The 20,574-nt window shown below is 32.3% G+C and overlaps 1 protein-coding gene across 10 annotated transcripts in view; it reads right to left on the bottom strand.

The window, feature by feature from the left end:
• Window positions 1-15,968, bottom strand: part of ct (homeobox protein, cut) — a 411,674-nt gene extending 395,706 nt beyond the window's left edge. For all 10 annotated transcript variants that reach the window (XM_085950763.1, XM_085950753.1, XM_085950755.1 and 7 more), the window contains exon 1: window positions 15,256-15,968. The gene's annotated coding sequence lies outside the window, so the exon portion shown is untranslated. The remainder of the gene's footprint in view (window positions 1-15,255) is intronic.
• Window positions 15,969-20,574: the final 4,606 nt, after the last annotated feature.

The raw sequence follows: 20,574 nt of genomic DNA, 5'->3' as shown, positions 1-20,574 counted from the left end.
TAGGCATATATACATTTACTGTCGTAGGTATGTAAGTTAATGATTTTTTTTAAACCTACATGTTTACTTAAGTCTCAGGTCAGTGAAAGCTATTTGTATGGAATATGTAGTGGGTACCTAACACAGAACAGATAATAAATAGAATATCGATAGGCTATATTCAATACGCCGCATGTTGATGCAGTGTTTTGAATACGTGAGTGTCCTACGAAAAATGAAGCACGCATTATGCACGTGCAATAGTGGGTGTAATACACCAACATTAAATGAGCGTAAATGCATAAACCGAGAGCAGTTTTCAGTATTCGAGGTAAAACGTATTCTTGACACGTGTGTAAGTTTAGCCCGGATTCTTCCTTACTCGAGTCGGTTACCTGCTTCGCCTTACCCGTTATGTATTTCAGTTCCCATTATTTCTGAGTTCCCTGGTACCTAACCTACCCACACTCATCGCCCCCACATCCTAAAGCGGGACCCAGGCCAGCATGCTCGGCGGGCCTCCCTACCTATCGCAAAGGTTAGGGGCAGTGTGATGTTCTATAGTAGTGTTCCCTAAATAGTATTCTGTGGTACCTACCCCAAGCTTTCTCGAGCGATTTTTTGTGTTTTTAAATAAATCCATTTGAATTTACGGCACTTTGCTTCATATTATGAAGCAATGATGGAAACCAGATGTGGAAACCAGGTAGCATTTAATTATATTGATCATCATATCACATCCCATAGCCACATATATTAAAATTTTAACAATGTCTATATACCTATACACTCTAAGCAAAATAACGATTTTTCACTATTAGAGTAAATTTTTGGTGTGCCTATCTCACTTAAATGGTCGACCCGTCAAGCCGGGCACCTAGGCTAGGTCCCTGTCAACCCACCTCCCCCATTGTGAATTGAATTAGAATTTAAATTCGAATTCCATCGAAGCACCCTCTATGGATATATTAAAAAAAAATGATACTTGTGTCGATGATTTTTGTTCCTAATGTGAGACAGTATGGTTGATAATGATAATAAGTTAATAAGTAACTTACGTATTGTTGTGATTGTTTTAATATAAGTAATTTCTTTAATGTGACCATTTTTATTGGGCATTTTTATTAATGACTAAACAGTTGAAGCCTTATTATCAGCTATTCACCGTTCAATCATTGGGCCATATCAATATCAATAAATAATAATTTCTTATTGGACATTAGTAACCACGGTGCGATACCGGGTTGGTGTCGGGTTTTCATGAGAACTCCGTTCAAATCGCGATCTCACGACTTGCCTACTGTCATATTTGCGGGTGATTTTTATCGGCACAAGGTCGCATCTAGGAGTAATTTGCGCCAGAATATTTACGTTCAATAAAAAAAACTAATCAATCCAATATTAATATTAAATTATTTATTGTAAAATAGCAAAGTTAAGTCAGACAATTTTTAATATTAAAAAGCAATATCGAATTATGGTTAGGTAGAGGTAACTGCATTTAAATGAAATATTTAGAAGACCATAGGCTTATATTTTCAGATGGTTTAAAAAATATAATACCTATACTTATCTATCTGCAAAAGAAGAAGAAAAAAGGAAATTATTTAGATTAAAAAAAGAGGAATCTAATAATATACCGAACCAATCATAATGTACGTAGAGAAGAAGTAGAATAGAAGACTAGTAGAATCAACAAAATTATATTATTATGATACCTAAACAGTTTTAAAAACATAATTTTCTCTTGGATTTCTTGAAAATAATTGATTTTAGACTTTTACAACTATGGTTAGACTTATCTTGACACCCACGATAGCCTCGCGGCTTAAGCGTCGGCCTATAGCGTCGTGGGTCACAAGTTCAAATCTTGGGTCTGGGAAGTGCACATATTGTTTTTCAGTTTGTGCATGCGTCAGAGTATGTACATAATAGGTTGAACAAGTGGCTGACATCCATTTCTCTTAAAAACAAAATCTGTTAATACAAACCTCCACTCTGTGGAGGGCCATATGATCCTATTACGATCAGACATGGTCGGAATAGACTTATCCAGCAGTAGATTGGGAGTGGCTGAATAGATGATGATGATTTAAATACCAAATCTAAGTCCTATACCAGTTAGATCTGGGCATTTTAAAGCATAATGCTGTCCTGCGTCGAGTAAAACCAATATTATTTATTGTCATTCGATTCGCAAGCGGTGTCAGATCATCTATTGTTTAAAGCTATGTTGACATTTAAGATAAGAAACCATTTATTTAAAACTTTGACAGTCGATTTAAATGCCTAACTATCGATCTGTTCATTTATCAATAGAAAATAAAAGTCACATTCTATTTAGATTTTAAGAAAATCTAATTTTATAACCTACGTTATTTAGCTATTCTGTATTTGATTAGAATTTTCTTATCAGAAAGAAAATTCCGATTGTCAACATATTGTAGAAAATAAATTATTACAATTTTCCCAGATCTGCGCATGCGCGCGGGGTTGTTTTGAAAATTCCCACACAGATGGCAATGTTGCTCCTGAATATTTGTAAAAATAAAATGTGCACTTCCGATTGCGAATTTATGCATCAAACGACGTAAAACGGTAGCAAAAATGCAGCCACTTAATATTGTATAGTGTTTAGTAATATATTTTTCAATTTAATTTGAGCTATTTTAGAGAATATTTTTAGTATATATTGTAGTTAGTGGCTAGGTATTTATTGCCAAATCAGATATCTACGACTCGCTCGTTCGTTCGTTCGAGAGCACGTTTACGTAACCAGGGGGCCGCGAAACAATGCATTATTTTTTAGTTTTCTCTTTGAGAATTCTTAATTATTATTGCTCAGCGTATGTAGTAGATAACATCTGCTATTCACGGATGGAAAAATACAATATAAAAGTTATTATTAAAAATATGTTTACAGTGCCAAATCATTTTATTATAATAATGTGTCAGCGTTTCTAAAAGTTTATAAAGCATAGCAACATCGAAAGTTTGAGAATATATGAAGAAATAAAAACGATTCGAAAATTTATAATTAGGTATCTAACAAGTCCTGAACAAAAATGAACCATAAGTGCGAGTGAGAAAGCATTCGGCACGCTTATGATCTGAATTCAAAAATGTTAATTCTATAACTGATTTGAAGTGTTTCGAGGCCACCTTTTAAATCATCTGACGAATCGATTGCATCAACTGCGCAGTAGCGAAGGGTGAAGGTAGGCTGTTAAGATACGCTATAAATAGTGCACATTAAACTTTGTTAGTCATACGTATTTGTTTTTATTGATTTTAGACTACAATTTACAGATTGTATTGGTTAATTTTTAAAAATCAATTAAACCCTGCGTAAACCAAACCAAAAACCAAACTAAAAACGACAAAATTGTGCACACCTTCTCATTCATACATATTATTTGATTTCGTTGTATTAAGAATAGATACCTACATATTATTGTTGGTTCATTTTTTTTTAAATTTATTAAGCCCTATCTAAACATAACCATAAAAGATAAAAAATATTAGATAGGTACTCTATCTATAATATATTCAAAGTTATGTATAACTTAATTGCATAATTATAGATACTTTATAAATATGGCCTTTATTATTATGGCTTGGTTTTAGCATGGTTTAATTATTGTATTTTAAAAACTAACCAAAACCACATGTAAATTGTAGTCTTATGTCAATGAAAACAAATACGTATGACTGACAAAGTTTAATGTGCACTATTTATGACGGATCTTAACAGCTTACCTCCACCCTTCGTCACTGCAACTGCGTCAAAGAAAATCGCCGCTACCTGGGTACCTACCTACCCATATATCTATATTTCTCACGTTCGATAGGTACTATCGATTTAGTCGTGTAGGTAGACACATAGGTACTTGAGTTATTCAGTTCCCACGAGTTTGTTTACCCATATTGAAATATGGTCAGAAATAGATGCGTATTGTATTTTAAAATATTGGCTCGAATTCCAGTAGTGGCTTGTTGGTAAAATGATCCAACATCGATAATGCCTTCATGGTACCGGAGCCATATATGGAAAGACTTAAGGTGACGCATCAGTGAAACGCCAAATAATGTTCAACTGTACGCGCGACGAAAATTTGTACTCGCTTCGCATTCCTTGAGAGAACGTGGAGTCGGACGCACGTCACTTTGCTGGGTGATGGCGACGGGCCAATTAATTCTAAAATCGTGTAAAGATGACTAAAAACTTTACCCATTTACTTTAAAAAGCAAACATGTCAATGAATATATTATTATTGATACTAATAGAATAATAAACAGAACATAAAATGGACGTATGTTGGATTTATATGAGAAATAATATTTCGTTTGACAGGCGTCATTTTCACCCGCGACCCGCAATCCGCACATCGCCTAGCAACGATCTTTTTAGACCGTGCCTCAACTAATGCATGGCCTTAATACAATACCTACTAATTTAATATACAGCACTGTACCAATGTGTTACTCTGGTCTTATTACGATAATCGATTGTTTATTTTATTACAATTACAGTAACCAAAAACCTTTATCGGTAGGTATATGCTCAGTGGATGTTTAAAGTAGATAAGTAAATGATCGAGGTACTGACGGCAGTGACGTCCCGTGGGGGTAGGCAGATTGAGCATCGCTTGGGGGCGGCAGTTACTCGAAGGGCGGCAAATCGAGAAGAATCATTATTTTCTATTTTCAATTTCTTTTTTTTTAACATATTGTGGACATTACAAATTATAAGTTTAAGACGTTCACAGCATGACATTTAGAAACAAAGATATATAAATATAACAGTATTACATAAAAAAAGAGATATCTATATCAGTAGATGAATTAGATAGGTACAAGGAAGTACACCGGGTGAGTTAAGCAGACCCTATTTTAAGAATTTATAAAACAACATCCACCTAAACTCATTCTCACGTATGTGGAATATATCAACACCTGAAGCAATTTTGTTGAACATAGTTATCACTCTCCCAATTGGCATTACCAGTGGCAGGTTGGTTCTGCACCTTGCGAGAATAAACAACTGATGGTCTCTATTTCTAAGATAGTTATCAGGGACACACAGGTCAACACTGCCCAGAATGGCAGAGTTCAGGCATATTATTCATTAGGCATATTATACAGAAATATGAACCTAACCTTAGTAATAACAGAAATATCTTTCCATTAAAGAATTCACCTCACTGGTTGGAAACAAAATGTATTAATTAACATACAAGGTTTAACATGAATGTATTTTTTGTCGGGTTTGCGATGTATAGTTTACTTCCGTTGTCCTTGGACCTAACGTCCTTGATGACCAGCAATGACACATGCAGATTGGCGATTTATATTTGAATTATAGATAATACATACTTACCTACTTAATTTATCCGAATATTTTTGCCAGTCACTCACGAGTTTTGAAAATTTTCAGGTATATTTTTTAATATATCTGAAACCGTGCTATTGAAGTAGAGATGGCCTTTAAATTAGATTTAGTGGTATATATTTTGTTAGTAATGTATCCACACAACACATTTCTTAGATATTGGCTTCATGAAATTATGATAAAAAATACTGTATAAAAAAATGGGGCGGCATTTTGTCTATGGACGTCACTGACTGGCGGGCTTGGTGGCACCTACCGAAAATGCTTCAACCTACGACCATTAAAAGATAGTCATTTTACCAAGGGTTTGGCATCTATTAAATTCTACGTATTGCATTATTTAGTCTTACCACAGTTCACCATTGTATAGCACTGAGATTTAAAAAAAATAACGCGTTTTTCTTGTAGCAGGCAGTAATATTCCAATCTTATTAGATTCAATAAGAACATTATTTTGATACCTACCCTACATCTTGATTATTTCGAGAAACTACCAGAATTTTATATAAATATATTATACGATATTATGTTTATATTTCTAATTTATTTATCTACCTTTCTTCTGTATTTCGGTAGTTTTTATTATTATTGTAAGTGTTTTATTTATACAATAATTTGATCTGATTACCTACTATACGGCCATCTATTTCTGATACTAAAGCTCACGATGAACAGTTCATGTGAACATGACTTTTTTTTATATTGTGATTGATTTTGTATACCTACTTGTATTCACGTGTTTATGTTTGGTTGGACCCATCTAGTTGGTTTATAAGTGGCTAACGTCCATATCTCGTAAAGTAACCTCTTCGTGTTGCGCCGATTCACTGCGGAGCATTCAGTTGCTTTTTAATTACCACATTTAAATAACATGCTAATTATATCTAATGGCCTCCTAATCAGGACACAACAGCTGTGGCGTTTGCGCTGTAAGGATTAAGATCCAAATTGGACTGTAAAAGCAATTTACAATGATTGCTTTTTGAGTCGTCTGAATAGCAGTTTATCATTATTATGTATTTGGGCCTCTAGAATTTTTTGGTTTATAATATCTAGTCAAGATACACCTGTTCATGAACAAATTAAGTATACAAATGTTCATGCTCAGTCGGCTGTTTGAAATTATTAAAACTCAACACAGGTGCACATATGCAAATATTGATATAAAATTTAATTCGGATTGAACAGCTTATGTTGTACAAATTTGCGGGATCAAAACAATATTTACGTCGCTACTTCCGATGAAATACTGATGAAATCCGTAGTTGAATACAAAAAAAGTGAACTTAAATTAATATTTTTTTTATACAGTGTCCATTATTTGTTCACGCACAAATGTATCTTGGATCTAGGCATCAGAGTCCGCAACGCGGTTTATTATATATTTCATTCGCTTGTTTTATTTAGTTGATAATATTATTACTTATATGCATGCACTCATTATTTGTGTGTAGAAACAGAAACCAATGTCGCAATAATGATTAGCTATTTGTAATAATTATTTTTTATCTATCAGTAAAAAATGGTTTTCGGTAGGCAGGATGTGGTTTGAATCGAATCGCGAATAATACTCGCTGGCCTTGTAATATGTACTGATTTTTAAAATTATCGGTTTTTCAATTAGTAACATTTCATGTAAAAATTGCTTTACATTGATTGTCGCGTCGACGAAACCCAAAATCGAACCGCTAAACAACTCAGTGGAAATTGGAGCAAACTGGGCCTATAATCAGTAAAGCCACGTAGGTACCTAATCATGGCCCCCACAATGGCGGTGGGGGCTAGCAGGGCTCTAGCCTACGGGCCCGGGCTCAGGGGGGGCCTGGCGTGGCGGGTCGATCAGATATTAATCCAAGAGGAAATTTTTCATTTAAAAAATGTGGTCTTAGATGCAATTTGATTGTTTTGTGTTGATACTTGACAACTAGATAATTCAAGTAGGTGTGTTAAAACTACATAAAATCCCTAAAAATAAACCGAAGGCCCTTACTTTTACCTCTAACACAATTTTGAAATCGCCTCTGTTGTGCGTCACACATGCCATTAAACTTAGCGGTAGGTAGGGGGGCCCGTTTTAGGATGTGGGGGCCATATACCTAATAGATTAATATAATGTAAGAATATATAGCTACACATATACAATTATATTTCTTTTTAACCAGGCAACAAAGAATTAATAGGAACTGAAATACCTAACGGGTGTGGAGTAACAGGCAACCGATCCCAGTGTGGAAGAATATGGGATAAACTTAAAGACGTTTCAAGAATACGTCATTATAACGTTGTCATTCGTTCTGACAACTGCTCTCGATTTAGGCACTGATACTCATTCAATATTGGTGTATTTGAAGGTTGCAACACACGCTATTGGACCTCTATAATATGTGTTTCAGAGTATACCTACTCACCCATTCAAAACCCTGCTGTATTGGGGTATAGCCTATTTGAAGTATATTTATTTATTATATACCTATCTGTGTTTTTAACACCATAACAGGTAATAAGATCCATGTAGTGGTATTGTTGTAATATCCAACCAGGCTTCAGAGAAAATCACATAAAAATACATTGTGACCTCACCAGGATCGAACCCGAGCCCCCGGATGAAAAGCCAATGCTATACTGCCTTAATGGAATAGGTACAAAAACAATAACAAGTGCGTATCTTGTGGATGTGGTTGTAATATGGTAGGCAGATATGATTCTCAAGTGTAAGGTAAATAAGGGATAAACTTTAAATAATATGTTAATGTCAATACCTACGTATTCATGTGTGCTAATATGCATTAAAGTTTGTCACGTAAACGCAACGCGTATTCAATATAACAGGCATTACCTTTCACTAAATCATAAATCAAAACTCTTGTCAAAGCCTTGGTAGGTATATTCTTAAAGATTGTGTACCTACGATTTATTCAACGATTAGACGTGATTAGGAATCTAATCACTTAGTCAGTAAAGCTCACTGCCCGGACTGTTATGGTTGTGGGCTCAAGTCTTATTCGGAAGGTATACTTTTTTAAAATAGTTTTTTTAGTAGTTTGATAGAGTGAGTTAGTTAGTTATATTTTTTCACGTCTCACGTGTAATCTGTAATCACTAGACTATATTATCAAGGGCTGTCTAATTTTTGAAGCAGGCTCCTCCTGCACCTTATTATTATACTACAGGTGATGTAACATACCTACTTTATGATAGCCAATATAAATACTACTATATTAAAAAAATATTTATTTCGACTCTGTTGGCAATGTTTGCTTGCCTAAGTATCTACCTATATCAAAAACTGAAAAAAAATAATAGAATCTACTTTAATATTTCTAAATATCCGTTGTCAAAATTAAATTTTATTAGAAATCATTGATTATATTCGACAGATAAGTAAACAGTAGAATATTTCAAAATATATATAATATTTCATTTCAATATTCACATTTCCTTTGAAGTTAACACCGACAGTTTTTTTTTTTTTTTTTTAAATATGTCATAATCAAATTCTTGCTGGCTACCTACTTTCCGTTTTACAAATTATTATATATTATAGATACCTATATATACCTACCTATTGTCAATTTTTTAACGCAAATAAAAGATTATTTAACTATAACTCCCTACTACATTAATTTGGGTGTTCCATTGTCTTTTTAAACCAAAAAATGGTAAATCACCATATTAAGCATATTCCATACATTAGGTATAGAATATACCTATATAAGTATTAAATGTTTATAATTAACAACTTGTTAAATTAATTCAGCCGTGGGTTTTGAACTCTGGACCTCTTGCTCTGTATCCAATGGCAGTTTTCATAATGTCAGTCTAGGTACAAATCAATAAAAGATCTTGGAAGCATCATTATCGTTACTATTTTAATACCTAGTGGATTACCGTTTTGGCAATCTTTTGTTAGGGGGGCTCCAAACCTGTCAGCGCTTACCTAAAACCGCCAGACAGTAAGTATCTAGCCATCGTTGTGTCTATACTATAATATCAATTTTTAGTTATTAAGAAGTCATTCTTGGCAATGAGATTAACAGGTACCTACCTACTTATGTGTATAAAGAATAATTACAAGATAAAAAGAATTTTTTATATACAACGTTTTTAAATTTTCTGTTGAATCATATAAAATTGACTTGACTAGCTTAAACGATCAAAATATGTGCACTTGATAGAAATAATACTGAAATGTCATATAGATTTCCATATTAACGCACGTATATTAATAATTTAGTTGCTAGGACCCCAGACCCTTAGCAACCAATAATGGTGTCGAAATAACTTTTCATACAAAACAGAATTAACTGAAAATGAATTCAATTCTACTTAAAGATGGCTAAAAGTATTAAAAAAACGCATTGGCATCGTGTTCTGGTATATTCTAAAACTTTCAAATGTCTTAACTAGTCGGAAGTTAATTAAAAATCGATTGCAAGATTTTATACCGGACAAAGAAGAATACGAGCTAAGAAAAACGTTGTAAAAATGATAGGTAAGTAGGTAGATACACTAACTTTTGATCAGGTATTTAGAAGGCCTATACCTATTACCTAATAAGTATTTTTTTTTATTAATTGGGCAGGTGCCTACCTACTTAAATTACTTAGTAAGTAAATAAATTAATGTCACATTAAAATGCCTTGACCGAAATAAAAAAAAATATATATCGAATATGCAAAAAAATCCATTATCGGCAAAATTATTAATTGTTTTGAAATACGATGACAATAACATAAACAAAAATGAGTATTTTTTCAATAAAATCGAATTTATTGTGCGCATAGTGTACCTTACGATATCGTCATGATCGCGACACAACATTGTCGGCGAACGCAGACGATCGTGCTTGTACGTGCGTAAGCTTGCAGTTTTTTTCATTCTGTGCCGGTTTGTTTATGTTTAACGCACATGCAACGTTGTGCCGGCTGACTCACGCGAAATGTAATTTTTGCGAAATATTTTTGTAGTAGTTCAACCACGAAATTCGTCTGGATCAAAGACCTTCTATGATTTCCCATAAAAATGACTGAATAAAGATCCAGCTTGACATATACCTATTATTAAGAAGGCAGGTAGGTACCTACCTACCTACTATTTACATAAATGCAAAAAAATACCTAATCAAGGCACATATAAGTATAAAAAATATTTTTATAGGTATCTACATTTAGATTACATTAGACTATGTATCTATAAGAGAGTATTCTTCAACATCTTTGTTCTATATACAATATAAGTAGGTAAGTATTATAATTAGGTACATATCTACTTTATATACAATTATTTATACAGCGGTGCATTTCTATGACGCATATGACGCAATCGATTCGTCAGAAGATTTTAAAGGGGCCTCGAAACGGTTCAAACGAATATTATTAAATTATACAAACTTCTTAAAAAGATGCGTAAAGTAAAGAATAGTATTCAAAGCATAACAAAATCCCTGCAACTGACGTCAAAACCTAGCAGATGACCACTCAAATAGATACGTAGGTACTAATTGTACAAAAAAAAATAACCACTAATATTATCTTATTGTGTCACCCTGTCGCTTACATTGCGATTTTTACTAGGTACCTATATTTATTTTATTTTATCATATTATGGGGCCTTAAAAATAATCAGTTTTTTTTTATAATTCATTAAGCCCTGCCTAAAAACCAAGCCAAGATATATAAAAATATTATTCTATCTATAAAATATCCAAAATGAGGTCTAATTTAATGTCATAATTATATACTATATTTTATAGATAGATGAGTATTTTTTTTTTAACTATTATCTATTATGGCTTGGCTATCGCAGGGTTTAATTGAATTTTAAAAACTAACCAACATGTAAACCAACTGTAAACTGTAGTCTTAGTTCAATGAAAACAAATACCTATGTAGGTATATCCGACAAAGTTTAGTGTGCACTATTTATAGCGGATCTTAGCAGCCTACCTCCACCCTTCGCCACTGGCACTTACTCACTTATATGGGCATCCATAAAGTGGAAGTTATGTTAAATGATACTTTACGAGGAATAGTAGCACGCCATTCGCATAACCTTAAAACAGTGAATTTTTGTCAGACACGGGATTCTAACTCACTATTAGAAGCAGATATTGTGATATTAACCTGAAGGTACACAGTAACTAAGTATCTTTATTTTTTTCGTGAGGTATCGGTTTTTTGATAACAAAATAAAGGGAAACACTGAAATAAAGTAAATATTTATGGTCACATTATCACTTCATTGATTTCTTATACTGCAGTTTTCCAGAACCGCGAGATTTAGGTAACAATAGGTATTTGGTTTAATTATTTTTGTTTTTTAATCATCAATTAGGTAGGTACGTGGCTACAATCAAATTCATAATCGTATGAAACTATGTAGGTATCTACCTATTATTAAAATAATGTCTGGAAAATCCATAATTTTGCAAAATTTATTGGTCTCGTATTGCCATTAATAATGGCAAAAAATTATGCTTATTAAATTCTGCATGCCCGTTCCGTCAATGGCCACTGATTCGCGAGCTCGTCTGCTATAAATATAATCTAAAAAGCATTTTATTTATAACACTTATAATTATTTACACCTGTTGTAAAAATGCACGGACTTTGATTTTTATTAATTAATTGATTGGAATTAATTGATCAGGTATTTCGATCGAAATCTGACGGATGTTACTTAGTGGCAAGGCAGGTGATTTAAATAAATTGCAATTCACCGTAAATTTGCAAACGGCTACCTACCTAAGTGTTCTCGTTATCCACTATGGATACCTAAGTGATATATTTTACATAGTATTACACTGTATGAATTTAGTACAGTTCGATCCATATGTTTAAATACCTATACTGAAAGAGGTTGATTAGCGTTGGATTAGGTAATTAACCTATGAACTTTTTGTATTGCAACAATCGTTTATTTAAAATAAAACACGTAGATAGGTAAGTGAGTACTTATTCTACATAGCTCCACATAATCATTTAACACTAGTTTCGTCTGTTTCAATGGGAAATTTTTAACTGATACAAAAAGCATAATCTTACAGCTAAAACTATAGGTAGGTATATTTTTCATTAGTTGACAATATCTAATTAAAACGGGCGAAATCCGTCCTGATCATAATTAAACTATGTGGAATAAATACCTCTTGCATATTGTGTTTATTTTAATTAATAGGTAGGTAGGTACAATGTTTTTTCACTATGAATTATTGACAGTTCATTTTATTAATTAAACTATTAGTTTTTAAAAATAAATTAAACCCTGCCTAAACCAAACCACAATAGTTTTGTTATATTTTGGGCGATACGACAAAATTGTGCACACTTTCTCATTCAGTTATTTATGATTTAATTGCATAATTTTAGATATTTTATAGATAGATGAGTATTTTTTGACTATTATCTATTATGGCTTGGTTTTCGCAAGGTTTAATTGAATTTTAAAAACTAACCAACATCATCTGTAAATTGTAATATTATTCCAATAAAAACAAATACGTATGATTGCCAAAGTTTAGTGGACACTATTTATGACGGATCTTAACAGCCTATCTCCACCCTTCGCCACTGTAATACACGCAATTTAAGAATACAGGTACCTATGTACCTACCTAGTATTTTTTATGGACCACATGTAAATTATTGTAAAATCTCTGAAATACTCTTTAGAAAAAATATGGTAGGTAAAAAGTGTAGATTCCGAATGGGATTTGAACCCTATTGTTAGCAAAAGGTTAAATTTGAATGTGGATATGTCGCTATAGTTATGTATAAAGTATCCTTAATTTAGTATAGGTACGTGAAACCTTACTAGCTATCTACTGACCATCATAATTATTTTATATATTTTACCTGTTCATTAATTATATGAGTCAACCTATCTATAGACATGCCAAATCAATACTAATTAACATTGAACATTTTTTACCTATTCAAAGGAAGGCTCAAAAAGGACACACGTCAATGACCTCTAAATATATCTACCTAATATTATAAACCCTTTTTTCTATTAAATTCAAATTAGGAATAAAAAATAGTATTGTTTCAAATAGTTATTTCACTCAAATTTATGTATGGAAGTTTGTATTTTTTTATACACATTTTGCTAACCACAAATATTTCTATTTTATATAGTGTTGTTTTTTTTGTCAATGTTTTCACTAATTAAGTCAAAAGGATTTAACTATATAAAAATATTTAGTCATTTTGATGGACAACGAATTCTGGACTCCCAGAGCAAATGTGCATTGGATATCTGCATATTATCTAAAAAAAATAATGCTGTCACATTGTGATACAACAATTAACTTTAAAATTATTTTGTTTGATGGAGTTATCTTAAAATTTTTGGCAGTAAGCCATAAGTACTAAATTAAATTAAACAAAATTAACATAGTGAACTTAATATAATATTTAATTTAGTAATGATTACAACCGGTTTCGTATTGATAGATTTATAGTTGATAATTTTTTTTTATAATAGGATGAAACACTTTCTAATGATTGTTTAATTAATTAGATTAATCCAGTACGACGTAGATAATATTCTGATGTCACCTTAAAAACAATGTAACTACCTACCTACTGTCTATAATCCTATAATTCCAATATTTGTTAAGGACACATAAAAAATAAACGGCGCAGAAATGACAAATCAGAGGAATTAGTTCAAAATAATTTAATTTATAGGTATCCACATAAAAATTTTCTTCTAATAAGAAAAACTATAATAGTAAAAAAAAACACAAACTTCATTATAGGAACATGTCCACTTGATAAGATATGAATTGCCCACACTAAGTCAATAAGAATCTTAGAGGAAGATTTTAAAATTAGAACACTTTTAAAATTTTGTTTTATTGTTTTTCAAATCCTGTGTGTATCTACATACATATTTATATTTTTGTACAACAATTTACTTAGGTACAAATAGATTGTTTTTGTAAAGAGAAGGGCGTAGTGAAATTTTTAGCTCTTTTCAATATTGCGTAGTTATGAGCGAAGAGATACCTACATAATGACAGGTATATATTGCAAGTTTCATGCTGATTCACTGGATAGAAAATTGGTACTTAAACTAAAAAAATATTTTGGCATAATATTAGGAAGACTTATTCTTAGAAAGAATTTTTCGTGTAGGTACCTACCTAACTAAGAGAAATTATGCACTTTTATATGGTATGTATTTATGTGCCTATCTATCTACTGTCCTAGAATGTCAATTATATTTAGAGAATATTCGTAGATATACCTAAAACTTTACTGAACTAAAACCTTTTTGTGGATTTAAAACTTACACTAAATTCTACACTAATTACCTATTAGTAAAGACAATACCTACTGTACATACTAAAATCAATTACTTATTTTGAAAATTATTAAATTATTGATAATCAATCAGAAATTATAGTTACAAAATATATCGAATCATTGAAATGAGTTTTTTTTTCAAAGCTTAATTTATTAAAAAAAACAAAATTTTAACTATAAAAACACTGTGACATGCGTTTTTGATAGATCTTTGATTTTATTAAAAATAAAGCATCGCGATGATTAGGTATTTGCATTGAATGTGAGTATTATATTTTGACAATTTTTGTTATAAGTAATATGATTAGCACCGGTTTCGATTTCCTACGAATATTATATTATAAAATATGCCTATTCTTCAGTTAAATTATGAGGTATATAAAAAATATATATTAAAACTTTGCACTGATTTGTGACAGGTATTTTAAGATGAAGTATGTACCGAATGATTCCACTTGGGTCCCCAACTACTGACTTATTGGTTTCTAATGGTGAAAACTGTAGTACCTACAAAAGTTTGGGGTGGCGAAGGGCAAAAGGGTAGGAAAATTCATAATCTTCAAAAGCACTAACCTGCTTAACTTGCGTCAGTCAGGTGCATAGGGCGTCACTCTATGATGACCACAGAAATGTCACCAGAACCATCACAATTAGTCACGAAAACAAACAAAACAACAAAAAAAAAAATAACAAAAACTTTTCAATTTTTTTTTCTCTTCTTCAAAATGTCACAAACTGTTTTTTTGATCGTCACTATTTTTTTAAAGTGTAATAAATGTTATTTTTAATTTGCAATAACAACGCAAATTCACTTGGTTAAAAATGGTCGTAAAACACTAACAAACAGAAACTGTCGAAAAAAAAACAAAATTAATTGTTCAAGTAAAATACTTTTTATCTGAGAAAACACCTGTGGTATTTTTTTTTTTGAAAATGTCACTATAGTTTTTTTAAGTCACAATAATATCGAAGATGTTTTTCAAAGTCGATGTAGAAAATTGTAATTACTTAATTTGATCGAACTGCACAGTGTGGTTTTTTTTTAATTATTTTTGTGTCTTATTGGTTATTATTATTAAAGTTTAGTGAAAAAAAATGTTGAAGTAATTCACAGTGATAACAATGACGCGGAAGAAAAATCTTTTATTGAGATGACAATCGCGGAAATGTTCTCGATATCAATAGAAAAGTGATGTATGGAAAATCGCAAATGTTGGGCACGGAATCACAAGGATACGATCTCGCTGCACATGCGGTGTCAGCAGCCCGGCGCCTACCCCGCAACTAAACCGAAGAACAACGTCCCCTGTCGTTTACCCCTCATTGCCCCAGCCCACCCCGCGCGGAGCACTACCTACAAAATAATACAAGACATCAAAATCCTTGCCCCGCCCCATATTCGGAATCCCCTGTAAACTAGCGGCGCACAGCGGCGATTTTTACAACTAAAAAAATACACCCGTCTCTCTTCGTCGCGTTGGTTTTATTGCGAGAGGTATGTGCATCCCTCTTTTTTTCTAGCGCTCTCGCGACGGACTTCTCTATCTCTTTTGTATTCCACTTTTAAAATTGTCTCGTCTCTCTCTTCGGCGTGTTGATTTTTGTATGTTTTGTCTCGGTATTGGGCGCGACGGGTGGGGGCCAGGCCAATCGGGTGATTTTATTTGAGACACGGAACGTCGAGATGAGATATTAGTATGGAGTTTTGGTCGTGAGGTAGAAGAATTGGCAATAGGTAGCTGAGAGGACGGCGAACGCGTTCGCCTGGCGGCGTTCGGCGCGAACGCTCGCGGGAAAATGTCGCGTTCGATTTTCAAATCTGACAGATGGAATAGGTATTCGACGGGCGGAATTTCTTCAAAACAACATTGTTTGGAAACGTTGAGTTCCATTTTTAAATCGATTGCTGATAAAAATAATATTATTTGGTTGAAAATAACATTGTTTGAAATCGTTAGATACCTAACTACGTTCGATTTTCAATAGATTTGACATAATTTCTTGTAAAAAACAATTGATCGATTTTTAAATTTGACATTGTTAGATAGGTACCTACATATTAATTGTCTTTTTTTGATAATACAGCTATTAAGGTATGTAGACTTAACCAATTAGGTAGGCTCCTACTCATATTATCTTTCAAAAATTAAAAGAAAATGTACCTATCATTAAAGATATCTACAACCCACAGGAAAAACTTTGGTAGTATGTACCTACGTCTTTCATAGTAAATAAAAATACCTAAGTAATGTAGGTACCTACCTATCATTGAAATACATTTTTTGATTATGTAACAACAAAAAATATGTTAATACAACCTCCACTTTCTTTGTAGATACCCATATTATGGATCTTTTAAGGATCGGACACGGAAAAAAAAGTTGGTAGGTAGATAGGTACCTTTTCTTATCCCAAAATTCTATAAAACATATTTATATAAATAGGTAGGTAGGTATATGAAACTAGTAGGTGCTTTTGATTTACGTTGATCACATTATACTAATATCTACTGAAGAGGCGTAGTGCATATTACGTTCCTATACCAATTGACAAGATAATTTTAGGTTTCAGTGAAAAAAATCAACTAAAAGGACTTTTTTATATTTAATCATTTAGGTACCTACCTACATCCACGCCGCAATCTACAAAATTAGAAAAAAACTTTAGGTAGGTACCTACTGCCAACATTCATATTAAACGGGTAGGTAAGTAGGTATCTACGTACGCAGATAGGTCAATAAAATGTAGATACTTATTACCTACATCAATTAATTCGGATCCTATCTATCAGTTTTATTTATTTAGGAAAACGAAACATTGTGGACATAACAAATCTAAACTCAAGACGTACACAACATTGGATTTACATTATAAATAATATTACCCTCACGAGAGAGAATAATAAGAAATAATAATAATACTATTAACAAAAAAATAAAATCAAAATATGTGGCATTATAAAAAATAAATTATTAGGTATTTACCAAGGTAGTTTAAAGATTGATAAGTAGGTAGGTACATACTTACCTGGTTACTTATCTAAAAAACTTAATTGATTTTCTGTGTCACTTAAATTTTAATTCACCTGTAGGTGCCTCCCTAATCATAACCACCTACATAGGTATTATAAATTTAGAAATTTCTTTAAAGAACACAATAATAAGTTTATTAAGATTTTACAACACTGCTATCCAAACGAATTGTGAAATTTTCCTTCCATTTCCCCGTTAGTAAGTTTTTCCACCGCTAGATGTCGTTGGTGGTCACTTTTCGCGTTTTCCGCGGAAGGGATGTTGCATACAAATTTTCTTTTTATTTTTCTACTTAGGTAATAATTATTGCAATTTTTATTTTTGGATAGGTGGGTACCTACCTAAGTACCTGTCTACCTATATTAATTTAGGTAATATCCTAGCTTTGTGTGGATTTGACTCAAGTCTTCCCATATGTAGATGACTATAATGATGGTCATTCATAGGCATAGGTGACTCCGATAGCACAATGTGCGTATACAAACGATATGAAGCGATTGAAAAAAACAGCCATACTTGCCTACTTATTGCGTTGATGGTAGTTAGCAGTGGTGAAGGGTGGGGGTAGGCTGTTAGGATCCGACATAAATAGTAGGTAGATAATCTTTTTTCATTTAACTAATACACATTGTAGAGCAGATAGTCTCGGTTAGTTTTTAAAATTCAATTAAACTCTGTGTACCTACACCAAGCCACAATACATAATAGTGAAAACATATTTTATTGCTAGAACAATATATTATGGTTTGGTTTAGGTAGGGCTTGATGCATTAAAAAAAACTAACCAACATCATCGATATGACGTACCTACCTATTCTAAATTCAACGAAAACAAATAAGTAGGTATGTATGAAAAAATGTGCACTATTTCTTCGGATCGCCCATAATAGCATACCAAAACTATGATGGTTTGGCTTAGGCAGGGCTTAATTGATTTTTAAAAACTAACTAATGATATCTGTAAATAATAATTGTACTCTTTGTACAATAAAATCAAAGACGTATGACTGAACAAATTTAGTGTGCCTTATTTATTTCGGATATTAATAGCCTCCCTCCACCCTTCGCCACTGCTACCTAATATTATAATATCAATACAATGAAGATAGACCTATTAATTACCAGGTGGGGGCAGGTATCTTCCTACGTGACCAATAACTTATTAAAACCCGAACCAGTGTGTACCTACACCGTTCTAAATGGGATAGCAAAAAATAGTTTATTATTCCACTCTCACAGTAGTGAGACTGCAGTTATTGCTAAACGTTAAAATACGTCTCGAGAATTTTGATTGCTCCAACTTCTCCATATCGCCGCTTCATTAGTCGTGACTGAAATTTTAATTTCAAATAATAATTATTTAAACAAAGATGTCGACAGATTTAATTTCGTTTGATATTGCTGCACGTAGCGTAGATGCTGGAGAGGTATTTAAATTAGTCGGGTATCTACAGGTTGGGTAATGCACCTGTTAAATTGAAACACGTAGAAACAATGTCGCGCGGAATCCATCAACTGCAATTTTCTTATATCGCGAGAGATGTGCCTAGACATTTCCAATTCGGTTACGTCATGTAAATTGTACGTAAAAAATTTCACCGTGGGACAGTTCGCCGTGAGCTTTCTATCGGGTAGAGATGAGCGTATACCAGTAGTGAAGGGTGGAGGTAGGCTGTTAAGATCCGCCTTAAATAGTGCATATTAAACTTTGTTAGTCATACGTATGTATTTGTTTTTATTGAACTGAAACTACAGTTTACAGAGGTCAGAGATGGTGTTTGTTAGTTTTTAAAAATCAATTAACGGCCCACGTGCTCGTCGTAGGTCAAAATTGAGTTTTGAGAACACGCGCGTTAACATAATTTTACTCCCTACTTTAATTATAGTTTGTCAATTTATGGCTACGGCCGTATGTTGTAGCTTAACTACTGGGGACTGCCAAAAGAAATGGCGTATTTCAAAAAAACACTACCTTATTCTTAGGTCAATAATTATTATAAAGCAATCATTATTCATAAGATGTTTATCACACTTGAATGGTCAAAGACATAACTTATAATAAGTATCTTTAGAATCATCTTCAAATGTGTTAATCTTGCCGATTTTTTGAATAATAAAATGCCTAATTCTTGTCAAATTTGGGATCACAGAGATTATCAATATAATTTTTTATCGTGAATATTTTACAAAAATTATCTCGTAATAAATTATACTAATGGTTTTATAAATGCGTTTAAAAATTAATAAATGTAAAAAATTTTAACACCACTGCACAGTTATGTACCGAAATATGACTTTATTCTAAAACATTAGAGCGAGAGGTTTAAAAGAATACTATTTTATGTAACAAAAATACTTTATGCAGTCATCAAATGTTTAAAATAACTATAAAGGATAATAAGGCTTCAAAATTATATAAATAGATTATCTACAACGTTTAAGTAGTGTCCAGGATCATGGTTTGAAAATACAATAAAAACTCAATTTTGACCTTCGACGAGCATGTCCCCCCTTAAGCCCTGCCTAAACGAAACTATAATAGTTTTAGTATAATTATTGGGCGATTAAGACAAAAGTGTGCACACTTTTTCATTCATACTTATTTGTTTTCGTTTTATTAAGAATACATATTATTACAAAAATATTGTTAATTCATTTTTTTAATTCATTAAGCCGTGCCTAAACCAAACTATAATAGATAGAAAATATTATTATATCAATAAAATATTTGAAGTTATGTTTGCTTTAATTGCATAATTTTAGATATTTTATAGATATACGAGTATTTTTTGACTATTATTTATTATGGCATGGTTTCGCAGGGTTTAATTGAATTTAAAAACTAACCAACACCGTCTGT

Source organism: Rhyacophila brunnea, unplaced genomic scaffold (assembly GCF_057557595.1).
Source record: "Rhyacophila brunnea isolate RB1 unplaced genomic scaffold, BYU_Rbru_1.0 scaffold_23, whole genome shotgun sequence".
Classification (NCBI taxonomy): domain Eukaryota; kingdom Metazoa; phylum Arthropoda; class Insecta; order Trichoptera; family Rhyacophilidae; genus Rhyacophila; species Rhyacophila brunnea.
Note: the sequence above shows the minus strand (reverse complement) of the source record. Positions and strands in the feature narration are given on the sequence as shown.